The sequence below is a fragment of the Gigantopelta aegis genome, chromosome 4 (genome assembly GCF_016097555.1).
Source record: "Gigantopelta aegis isolate Gae_Host chromosome 4, Gae_host_genome, whole genome shotgun sequence".
Classification (NCBI taxonomy): domain Eukaryota; kingdom Metazoa; phylum Mollusca; class Gastropoda; order Neomphalida; family Peltospiridae; genus Gigantopelta; species Gigantopelta aegis.
This window is the reverse complement of record NC_054702.1, coordinates 44,870,418-44,883,942: the sequence shown is the minus strand read 5'-3', so window position 1 is coordinate 44,883,942 and position 13,525 is coordinate 44,870,418.

The window sequence follows — 13,525 nt, the reverse complement described above, 5'->3', positions numbered from 1 at the left end:
GTAACAAAAATAAATACAGTGACAAAAACCTGTCGCGGTTGGAGAGACAAGGATTGGGATGTGGATGTGGACAGTGAAAGAAGTTGATAGATAGGAGGAGGTGTCAGATCGAGAAGAAATGAGATGGAATTCAAAGGAGTAAAAGGAAAGAGGGAAGTGTGTGTGTGTGGGGGGGGGGGGGGGATAATAAATAAATAAATACACTGACAAAAAATGTCGAGCGCAGCAGCTTAACATACAGAAATGGAAATAATGGTTGTTTTAGTCAACATTATTATGCCACAAGATGTGTGTCTTACATTACCACACTCAAAAGTGTGTCGTATATGCAGAGAATACTCGGTCAATACAATACAATACAATACAATACAATACAATACAATACAATACAATACACATTTTATTGTAACCATTGTATGAGTGCACTGGTTAAGGGGACAGGTTCCCATTTAACAAAAGAAAGAGAAAGCAAACATATGAACTAGTTATAACAACAGTAAACAACAGAGACTGAATACACTGTATTAAGATAACGGTTTTATTCTCCGACCTGAGCAGAATAAATCCTAGGCTATATCTTAAGACAGTAAGATTTATTTATTAAAATGGTACTTATTCAAATTAAATATATTTTATAATACAAAGCATCTTAAATATAATACTAAATATCTTGTTATATTTATTATTGGTATATTTTAACATCAAATGTTTACGTTCTAGGGCCAAATGTTTACGTTCTAGGGCCAAATGTGAACATTCCTTTGCTGGATCCTAACAAGTGTAAAAATAGTTCCGTCCCAAAAAGCGACATTTTTGGTAAATTACCAACGATATAGAAATTTATTTAGTCTACTTTGAGTACAATACGACACAATTTTGACATCACTTCCTTTGAGAGTTATTTCCTTTTTTAGAACTACGGACTGGTCCGTTCTTTGAAACTTTCTGTACATTTATTACAGTAAAATGTGTTACGATATTAAAAAATCTGATGAAGTCAGAATGTTTATCCACGATAGATGTGTTTGGAACATCAGTCGATTGTAAATTGTTGCCAAATTTTAAACCAAAACCGTACAGTTTGGTTACTTTTGATTACCTGATTAATATGAATACAAGTGTACACATAGATTTACAATTAGTTAACATTATGACCACAAATATCGATTTTAGGAATTATATTAGTTTTACAATTATGGTGTAGAGGTTTTTCGGGACTTTTTGCAATTGTTTGTTTGGTGTGTGTGTGTGGGGGGGGGGGGGGGGGGGGGGTCTTTGTTTGCTTTTGTTGTTTGGGGTTGGGGGTTTTCGCTGCATATTTGACTAGTTAAACAGAACAGACATCCAGCGACCTACATTAACGAGTGATATGTTTATAATGTAAATAGCATGATGTCTACTTCTACCCGTTATCTGCTATTAATAGTCAAGTTTACTGAGATTCACAGGTCTTCTGAACTGACTTGACTCTACCTTAAAGCGGGGAAGGTATGCTGCCAGAGACTTTATTGTAAAACACAAGTTAACTTTATATGTGAAAAAACAAACAGCTTAAACTGTTTAAGTAATATATAATATGTAGGACATTTAAATTAAAGAATTTTGTTTTAATAAGTACAAGTACAACCTGTCATATGGATTCATTTTCGTTTGCTTTATTGCAGCACGAATTCTTAAAATAATGTAAATTCAGGTGTAATCTATTTTTCTACATGGGAAAACAAAAATCAAGTATGTATAGATCTGTTAAAAAGAGAGAGAGAGAGAGAGAGAGAGAGAGAGAGAGAGAGAGAGAGAGAGAGAGAGAGAGAGAGAGAGAGAGAGAGAGAGAGAGAGAGAGAGAGAGAGAGAGAGAGAGAGAGAGAGTTTGATACATTAAGAGTTCTCTGAGAAAATATCTTTCTTAAAGTAAAACTAACATTGATTTACCGAAATAGTAGGCCCTAAAAACTCAACTATTCACAAATAAAACTAATAATATGCTCACCTCACTTGAATCACAACGACCCCAGCAAGAGTTCACTGTCACGTAACCTCCACACTCAGTCACCTCCCCTGTCTCCGAAACGTAGGGCTTTGAGATCCAGTATCTGTACTGTCTTACGTGACACTCGAGGGTAGTTACAGGGTTAATGTGCTCTGTGCTAACCACACTCAGCGCACACAGGCTTAATTGTAGAAGAGCAGCTGTATATGGCAGTCGGAGCATTGGATAAATCATTCCTACAACAAAACCACAACAACAGATTAGTCCGTGAGTCGCCGGAAGTGCTTACGCTCCTTGTCGAGTAACTGGCATTAATGTATGTGAACTGTAAATGAAATGGCATCACACGTCAGTGGAATTTGAAACATCTCATCCAATCGCATCTGTATGTTGAGTACAATTCTACAAAAAAATAACACGGAGTAATCTGCAACAACAACAGTATTTATACAAAGTCAGGTTGTCGAGTATCTACATTAATTCTGTGAACTATTTTCACACATAGTGTAACAATTTCGTTTTCACCACAGAATAAATTAATATGTTCCTTATGTTGTTTTTGGTTGTTGGATTTTTGTTTCCTTATGTTCAGCACTAGAGTTCCTCTCTTATTCACCGATCGACACGCTATTTCTATTGGCGAAGTTCTGTGTCACTATAACAAGACATGGCGTGGGTGCTGTGATTCTAAATTATGTGGGATAAGTTCCCGAAGAACGAGACATTCCCGTGGAAACGATCCGCCCAATAGGATAACGGAAAAACAACGTGTGGGCTGTCACCACAATTAATGACCATTCTTAGTAAAATCATTCTTTCACATATACATTTAAAAAAAAAATGTTTTATAACAAAATATAGAAGAATTGCTGTCTTCATTTAAAACAAAACCCAACATTTTTTAGTAATCATATTTTTTTTAGTAGTCCAAATGTTACAACGAAACTATAACAAACAGTGTTTTTGTATTTTATGGTGGGGGAGGAGCAACTGTCTCACCCCCCTCCCGCTAAGTGCACACCTACAAAATAGCAAATGATACCTTTAGAGTTTAGACTACACAATCAAAACGGTAAAAAGTCAATTAATAATTTATCACGTCATTAAATTCTTGTCAGTTAACAAAACTATTCAAACATTGTAATTTTTAGTTCAGTCTTCTCTCTCTCTCTCTCTCTCTCTCTCTCTCTCTCTCTCTCTCTCTCTCTCTCTCTCTCTCTCTCTCTCTCTCTCTCTCTCTTTCTCTAGTCCATATAAATAAATACATAAATCTGCTATTACCCCCTTCACTAGAAACTGTTCCCCAAACTAGAGACTATGCCCGCCCACATTTCCTTTTCTTTCTCTTGCTCGAATATCGAATTAACCATGTTAAGCACTAAATAGTCGTAATTAAAAATGTGTGTCATTCTGTCTTCAACTCTCTCTCTCTCTCTCTCTCTCTCTCTCTCTCTCTCTCTCTCTCTCTCTCTCTCTCTCTCTCTCTCTCTCTCTCTCTCTCACACACACTCTCTACATACATACGCATACATTTATTACAAGAGACGATTTAATTTTTCTTTACCTGTTATAACCCTTGTCTCGAGACAGAATAAAAGTAAATCGCACCTAATGATTAAACAGAGTTAGCACGCCCACACTGTAACTTATCCTCATTATATTCTAATGCACACCTATTATAGTAAAAGGCTTAACGAATGAAAATCTAAAGTCGATAAGAGAATAAGGCGTGTTTTCCGCCGGATATATAAACGTTTATGTATATCAATGGGCAAGTCACACACACACACACGCAGAGAGAGAGAGAGAGAGAGAGAGAGAGAGAGAGAGGGGGGGGGGGGGGGGGCAGAGGGAGAGAGAGAGAGAGAGAGAGAGAGAGAGAGAGAGAGAGAGAGAGAGAGAGAGAGAGAGAGAGAGAGAGAGAGAGAGAGAGAGAGAGCTGACATTCTGCAAGTTTCTAGTACAGACACTGGCTGGACATCTGACTGATAATAATGTTTGAAGATCCACCCTACAAGGAAATCTTTAAACTCCATGCAGTAATCCGAGGGCTCTAGATTAAATTACTTTCTAATAATACTGACACCCTGGGATATACATCAGAGAGCAGACAGCTAAGCCTTGAGACATCTATGTAATTTACCAATGCAGTAAATCAAACAGGACTTGATTATTTAATCCCCCGCTGCTATATGCAGTCGAACATATACATGTAATTCAAACTGTAATTTAAAATCGTTATGCCCGTGTGGAGTTGGTTCATTTAAAATTAAATATCTTCAACTGACCTGTGTTGGTTTATTATTACCGGCCTCGGCTGGTGTCGTGGTTAAGCCATCGGATATAAGGTTGGTAGGTACAGGGTTCGCAGCCCGGTACCGGCTCCCACCCAGAGCGAGTTTCAATGACTCAGTGGGTAGTTGTAAGACCACTACACCCTCTTCTCTCTCACTAACCACTAAGAACTAACTCCTAACTCTCTGTCGTGGACAGACAGCCCAGATAGCTCAGATGTGTGTGTGTGTGTGTGTGTGTGTGTGTGTGTGTGTGTGTGTGTGTGTGTGTGTGTGTGTGAATGTATGTGCCCATGACCGCGTGCTTGAACCTTAATTGGATATAAGCACGAAAAAATAAGTTGAAATGAAAAAAGGTTCAGTATTCAGGTGACGTGTTTGGGATGGCGAGCGCCTGTGACCAATTTGACTGGTACCGTGGTGTTTTATCACATCACATTCGTGTATCGTTAATCGCAAAGAAACAGTCTAGCGAGGATTTGCGACTGCTCTTCCTCCTCAACTTTAGCAGTTAATTATTTGACTGGTTCACGCCCTGTTACATTGGCTTAACGTTAAGAGCAAACACCAATAGCATGTTCAGGAGGGCGAGCGCTCGCGAACAGCTTGACTGATTTCAGTCTTATCATATCCAGTGACAATATTTTAACGTGAGATGTAAAAAGGTAGTCTAGTGAGCGACCGCGAGTACCACGTAGCACTCTAGTCAACTGAACCTAAACAGTAGTCGTGCCATTACTATCGTCGTTTTCTGGGGACCAGAATAAGAAAATGCATAGCTTATATTATTGTGTATTGGTATTACCGAACATTATGTAGCATTAAACCACAGATTTCAATTAAGTAATGATTTGTTTTAAATAGCGAATAAACATAAATATTAATCATGAATGATGATGACAATGATAACAATGATGATGATGATGATGACAAAGATGACAATGATGATGGTGATGTTGGTAATGGTAATGTTGATAAATATGATAAAGACGATATGGACTAGTTAACGGCGTATTTTAATTTGTGTTTATGTTCGTGCTTATATCCAACGTATATTTCGTGCAGTGTACGTGCGTAATTTAAACAAGGAAATGCATTTGTTTAGCTGGTAAACATAGCTGACCAACCACAAGAAGATGGTTTAGTACGACGACCAGAATTTAATTCCCAGGTATGAATTCCCCAATGAAAGCTTTGGTGGATGCTGCTGCGAGGCGCAATTATTCAACTCTGAGATTGCACCTTTAAGATATATTATCCCCAAGAGCAGCGACCAATGTTCACCAAACTCTCGCAGTTTTACGATCTCGCAGCGCGTTGCTCAAAAATGTATTATGTAAGTTCTGCTTAAACAAGTTCTAAAAGGCTAACAACATCCGTAACGACACCTTTGAGAACATGAACAGAATTTTGGTCAACGACATATTAACTATGTCTTTACACATAATTATAGCCCCTGGATCACCGATCTCAGCTGCTTGAACTGCCTGCCAGAATTGATCATTAGTTTGTGATCATTATTGACACTAACAGTGATTAACAGAGAGCGGCGGGTGAGGGAGATCAGTGTTGGGGTCTTACACTTTTACACCGAGTCGACAAAAGTCACATTTGGCTGCAGCAGGTACTGGGATGCGAACCTAATACCTACTAGCTATAAAGCTAAAACGTACCCGTTGATCACCAGCGTCAGTGTTAAAGGGACATTCCTGAGTTTGCTGCACTTTTATAGATGTTATCGACAGACAGAGACTTTTTGACGACTGTAATTACATATAAAATATATTTTTCTACATAAAATATTAGTGGCTGTATATTAAACGTGTTTCTGATCGTTCTAATATTTGTACTAGGTTAAATTTCATTTTATTTCCTAAAAACTATTTTTTTGTACGCACGAAATTATTTGAAAACAAAATCCAGTTTGGGCTTTTTGCAAATATTAAGACGACCAGAAACACATTGATGATACAGACACTGATATTCTAAACAAGAAAATATATTTAATATGTAAGTTTAATAGTAGAAATATTTTATTAGTCGGAAACATCTTACAATGCAGCAAACTCAGTAATGTCCCTTTAAAGGGGCATTTTCGAGATGTGACTTTCATTAACGATCTCAGACATTCGTTGCTACAGTACGGTTCTGTCATGTAAAACATTTAACCAACTACCATTATTAATACAGTCGTTAATTAATTTATTTATTAATTTATTTATTAATTTATTTTATTTATTTTATTTATTTATTTATTTATTTATTTATTTATTTACTTTTATTTATTATTCATTCGAAGTGCGGTGGGGCATGGGTAGGGCATTGAAAGACGAATTGATATATTACTGGCACTTAAGGGTTCCTGGCATCTTCAGGTGCCTATTTATTTACCATTCTATGTCACACGCCTAATAGTTGCTGATTAAGCAATGTGCTTGGGTGTCGTCAAACAAACACCCTATCTTCTGTCACTATCTGACATGCTGCTATGGAGGAAACTCTTTATTGCAGTATCATCTCGAATGATAATTGTTTGTCATGTGAACACTGTTCCCAGCGTATGGTCATAAATATTCACGCGCTATATATTGCACTTGACTGGGTCTGGATACAATTAATAATAGATGAATGTTTTTCATCATCGGTTCAAATTGCCAATTTATGGACTTTCGAAATTAGTCTCCGACGAGTGTACACAGCGGCGAAACACTACCAGACATTTAGCATATAGATTGTAATTCGCCATTTGATACGAAACGAAATTTTACCTTTACAGTGTCACTGTAATAATAATCATCGTGAATTCATTCTAAGCCTTTCTAATTACAAAGACTCCGATGTTTCAATACCGTGGACAAATACTGATATTACAAAGTCTGCTGTTTGCTATTGGTTATTAACTCCCAGATGAGCTCTCCTGTGTCTGAATTTCACATGCTCTTGTCAGCTAGACTAGGGTTCAGGGTGCGGCACATGTTATACCCGAATCACAGACAGCAGACGTAGCGAAATGAAAACAAACATGAAAGTCGGTGACTAAACTACAAAATGTTTCGTCAGTTATTAATTAACATCATGAAGAAAATACTTGACATAAAAACAAGAATGCAATGTTTAAACGTGCGATATGGTTGGGTATGGCATGGAATGGTATGAAAGTTTGTTTTGTTTTGTTTAACGACACCACTAGAGCACACTGATTTATTAATCATCGGCTATTGGATGTCAAACATATGGTCATATTGACACAATCATAGAGAGGAAACCCGCTACTTGTTTTCTTTAGTAGCAAGGAGTCTTTTATATGCACCATCCTACATACATGATAACACATACCACGGCCTTTGATATACCAGTCGTGGTGCACTGGTTGGAACGAGAAATAGCCCAATGGGCCCACCGACGGGGATCGATCCTAGACCGACCGCGCATCAAGCGTGCGCTTTACCACTGTCCCGCTATAGTATGATATATATAGTGTGGTGTATCGAATGATATGGTATGGTGCGGACACGTTTCACCTATTGAAATGAAAATCTTGACATGCTGGGGGCCAAAAAAAAAAAAAAATATATATATATATATATATATAATATATATATATATATATACATGTTGGGGGCAAAGAAGTGTATTTCATCGCGTAACAAAAGACTAATGGTTTTACAAAAACAAGGCGATCTAATCGACCATCGTTTTAGTACTGGGTTTTCATTGTCACGGTATGTTTGACACGACGTTTTGAATCAAGCGCCATTTTAAAAGTAAGAAATATATCAAACAAAAAATTCGTATCGTCAATACACAACACAATCAGCTGGTATTGTGAAAATCTTTATTTATCTGCATGGCATTTTTTCTCGGTATTCAACTTGAAAAATATATCTTTATTACCAAATCTGGTAAAGAATTCGGTAAATATACTTTTATTTTAAATAAATAAATAAATAATATATATATATATATATATATATATATATATATATATATATATATATAATCTGGAACAGAAATTAACGAGACATGATTTTCTTTTTGGATGAGGACGATAACGTAAAGGGGCCTTGCTAACTGGCTGCGTATTAATACGCGGGTTGTCTACTGCGCATGTTTGTTTCGGTGTTTGCTTCCATTAACAGTTTTCACGCCATCTTTTGTACTCTTCCTATAGTATAATTGATTTGCTTTTAACGTCGGTCTTAATGTGATTCCTATCATGACAGGATGGGCGAAACCTGCACTTTATTATTCTCCTAAGAGAGTAGAATATTGGACAATTTCTCTTCACACCTCGAATACCACCATTCACCAATAGCACTCGGGCAGCCATTCACGCTGATGGTTTCGACTCGGTGCAGACGAAAGCACTTCCGGTAACCGAGACTCATGAACCCTACTTCCTGTAGACAATTGTTTCAATTTCTGATCTTAGAAACACTATTAATTCAATAATGGACAAGAAATAATATATTATTATTGGAAAGCTTATATTAAAACTATATTATGTGGTATCAGTAGTCATTTATAATTATAAACAAAATCGTTTACTAGTCATAGTCCATTACACACAGTTTTCGTACATTTTATTGTTTTTTTTTTTAGTCCGTTTATTCACCTAAGGTTGAAGGATCAACATGCACACTTATCGTCTCCCTATGGTAATAATATAAGCTTTCTTTCCTAATATGCTACGCGCGAATTGAAAAAGAAATGCTATTTTATTCCACCATTTTTTCTCTCACAACACTGCATCAATTGGTATACAATACAAATCATGTTGTACGGGCGGTTAAGGGTCATTATTACATTACATCTTACACTATTACTATAAACAGTATTTTACTATTCATCGTGTAAACTAAAAGGAGGGTATTTGTCTGTCAGTATATATAACATTTACTAGTGTGTACGTATTTAATATTCATCAAAATATCTAGCCCTTATATCGATATTGTTCAGATGTCTATTTTCTATTTGAAGAAAACAAATTTTATTATAAAGAAAATATACGTTGCACGTTTACTTAGGTCAGGTCAGGTCATAGGGTTTTACGTGCACATTCAGCACAAGCTGTTGTAGCGCACGCCTTCCATGAGCACAAGAGCCGGCCTCGGCCGGCTCCTCCGTCCATGACAGGAAAGGGGGGGGGGAGGTGGGACCGCCTGCACTGGCAGGTGCAAGGGAGCACCAGCAGCCCGACCAAGGTCGGTAGCAACGTTTACTTACTTATTTACTTGCTTAAGTATTGGATTTAAAAAAATATATTATTCCTAGCTAGCATAGAATAATATTGATCCATATATTAATCCAAATGTAGTTAGTAAATTTTCTAATTGCATTAGCTTTCACTATTAGTGTAACAGTCTGTAAGTAAAATTAAGAAAAACATATTCTATGACTTTCCAATAGAGATTTGTGGTCATCAAGATCATTGTATTATTATTTTATATATAAAAAAACCCACACAACATACATACGGACACACACACACAGACACACAGACACACGCACGCAAATAAAACAGACAAAAATCAATGTCTTAAGGTTTTCCAATATCATCACATTTTCATGATTTTATTATTTTCTTTTTTACATCTTTGTAGTGATTTTTAAGTCTTATTGTCAGACGAATGCCATTATAAAGGTATACGTGACGAGTTTCATGTAATTCCAGATAAAAAGGAAATAAATTGAATATGTAAGCCTGTTACATAATTAATCCCCAACATACAATAATGAAATCAACATAAAAAGGTGTTTATTTCGTCATGTTTACACGCACCGATAACATCAAAACAGAAGTTTAAAAAATAAATATATAAATTAAAAAACACTCTGAAGATTATCATTACAACAGGATTTGAATATTTTGACACGGAAAAGAAAATGTTTTTTTAATAATTAATTTATATAAAAAATAAAATCTTTAAATGTCAAATTTTTATTTCATTGTCTTCATACCAGATTGAAAAAAAACAAAAATATTTATTCACGAAAGTACGGTGCATAACAAATCCACCCACACATACAGGTGATTAATCTTTATCGTCAGAATAATACGTTGCACAAGAAAAACTTTTCATAAAATGTATTTCAATGCCGGTTTTTCTAATCATTAAAATGTCACAGTACATGGGCGTACATAGGGGGATTCGATGGGTTCAACCGAACCCCCCCTGAAATCGCTTTTTTTTTATAATTTAATATATCTGACATTGATATCTGATATTATTATATTTACTCAACATAGAAATATATGCCCAATATCTCTGCAATCTATTTTGGAACCCCCCTTTTCAAAATCCTATGTATTGGAACCCACCTTTTCAAAATCCTATGTACGCCCATGCAGTAGTACGTTGTTTACATAAATCATCCATTCATTAATATCCTCAGTACAGATTTGTATAATATATTTAATCTTTAAGGAAGGAAATGTTTTATTTAACGACGCACTCAGCACATTTTATTTACGGTTATATGGCGTCGGACATATGGTTAAGGACCACACAGATATTGAGAGAGGAAACCCGCTGTCGCCACTTCATGCGATACTCTTTTCGATTAACAGCAAGGGATCTTTCATATGCACCATCCCACAGACAGGATAACACGTACCACGGCCTTTGATATACCAGTCGTGGTGCACTGGCAAGAGAGAGAAATAACCCAATCGGCCCACCGACGGGGATCAATCCCAGACCGACCGCGCATCAAGCGAACGCTTTAACACTGGGCTACGTCCCACGGTATTTAATCTTTAAATGCAACCGATGAGAGCCCATTCAAGTATACTTTACATGAGGTATTTTCACAACAGGTATATTCTGTCATTATTAACAAAACGATTGCATATGTTGAGTTTATTGTGGGTCTTTTAAAAAAAAAAAACCTGACAAACAGGATGAGGCAGATTCAAAAGAACTTACCGCCATTCCGTGGTGGAAGTCTACTTAGTAGATCTACCTGAAGCCTGTGAAGGTGTCGGTTTTTGTATTATTAATTTTATCAATAAAATATTTACTGTCTGCGTATGATATTGTGGGTTTTTTATCAGTTTAGCGCTTGCGTTTAACATATATTATTAAATCCTATATGCGTTCCTCATCTCCAAAGCTACAAGGTGGGAGCTACATATTTAAATTCGAGCTAAAAACCATAAAGATGTTAAGTGAAAATGTGCTCCCTAACGCCTTTTTACCATGTATTTTCATCATCCTACTCGCAATATCAGTTGTAATTCATGTAAAAATGCGTAGTAATTTGTTTGCAGCCCTATATAGTCATCTGGCAGTAATGCTAATATGAAATTAAATGGGGTTTTTTTATCCAGATTCCGGCATTTTCGTTTAATTCGGGCAAAAATCTGCCTGCAAACCCACCCCCCCCCCCCCCCCCCCCCCCCCCTTACAAAAACGGGAGCCCGTACGCCTACAAAAATCCCCAAGGTTGAAGCATAGTTGCCAGGTATATGTTTAATTGCAACAATCATGCTGTTATCATTTAACTTGAATTTACTGCCAAATAGTTTGTGAAACATCGGTGCCAGGTGGCGTGGCAGTAAGATAAGCTTCCAACCAGAATGGATTTACACGTATGTTTTCATCACAGTCGCGGACCAATCAAATAAGTCCTTGTAACAAAGAACAGTAAGATCCAATCAAATGATTCGTTCGTCACAATTGCATGTGTCGTGAATATTAATTTAAACGTATCCGTGTCATTCCGGTGTGATAATCGATTAAATTGTTTTTGTAATGTCAGTATCTATATATGTACTTCTTGCGACAGGGTAATCGACTACACATGTTTCGTTTTATTCGTTTCGTTTCGATCATGGTTTATGCTTGGAACACACTTACCGATTAACGCCGACTCGACTGTTTCTCTCAGATTAGAGTAGGCGTCCGTAGGTGTGCGCCAAACATTAGAACGTTTAATGCTAGGCTCAGACTACCAACTATCAACAAAGTTGGCCAACGTTCTGCTGTCACAACATCTACGACTGTCCATGGTTACTGGCTAGTCTGAGTACTCTTACAAATCGATTCTTAGACTTAGATACGGTTTTAACATGCTCATATACCTCTATGGTTTCGAACACGCCTACCCCGAGTCCGGCATCCGATTCTCGTCGTATAACCAACCCATTACTTGTTAATCTGAGCGCACCCGTAAAAGTTAGAAATTGGAGAAATTACAACGCAACCCATCGAATTGGCCAACTTAGTGTTAGCAGTTGGTAGTTTTACAATATCATAACTTGCATGCATGTTTGAAGATGAATGCATGATATAGTGGCATAACACCCAAGCAAGTAATGTTATATTGCTTCAAAGACAATGGGTTGGAATACCGGCCTAGACAGTATCAAAATCAAAAGAGCATAAAAAACATCGTCGTATATGTTAAAATGTTATTAACTGTCCCATTATTTTAAAACGCTTTGATTTGTCTCAGTAGCTGTTTTGCATTTTACCACCATTTGACATCCAATAGCCGATGTATTTTTAATGCTGGGGTGTCGTTAAACATTCATTCATTCAGTAGGTGTGTGAGCACTACTCCCGATAGATATATATATATTTCGAAACACTAGATAGAAGTGGAGAGTTTGGGTTTGTTGTTTTTTTGTGGGGGGGGAGATTTAATTAGGCCTACTGGGAAACAAATTAAAGACGCACATACAAGTCATGATACGGTGTATTTGATGCGCTTTGACGTGCATGTAGGCTAAAACTAAAAGCCTTTTCACAATGTGTTTTATTTTATCTCTGTCTTCGTGAGTTCCCTTTCGTTAGCAGTACTTAGTACTGTGTCTGTTCGTTCGGTCAGTCACCTACAAGAACAACACACGTAACAAACAAAGAGAACGTCACTTGAGGTTTTGTACGTTTGAACAAAGACCTGTGGTCTATTTCAGACTTATTCATGTTAAGCCACAGCTGTTATCTCGCTGGCAATCAATATTTGTCCATGTCATATGTTTCCATATTGGTCCTGTTATCCGGTCCGGAAACAGTTGTATTGGCCCAAGGCTGGATATATTAGCCCGTGGCAACGCCGAGGGGCCAATACAGCCGACTGAGGGCCAATACGGCTGTCTGAATTTCTACTGAAATGGTGATGATCATATTCTTATTTCTCAACAATTCTGAATTAGGTTTAGGGCAGACCCGGTATTTGTTTGATTGATTTCAACTTATTTTCGTGCTTATATCCAATTAAAGTTCAAGCACGCTGT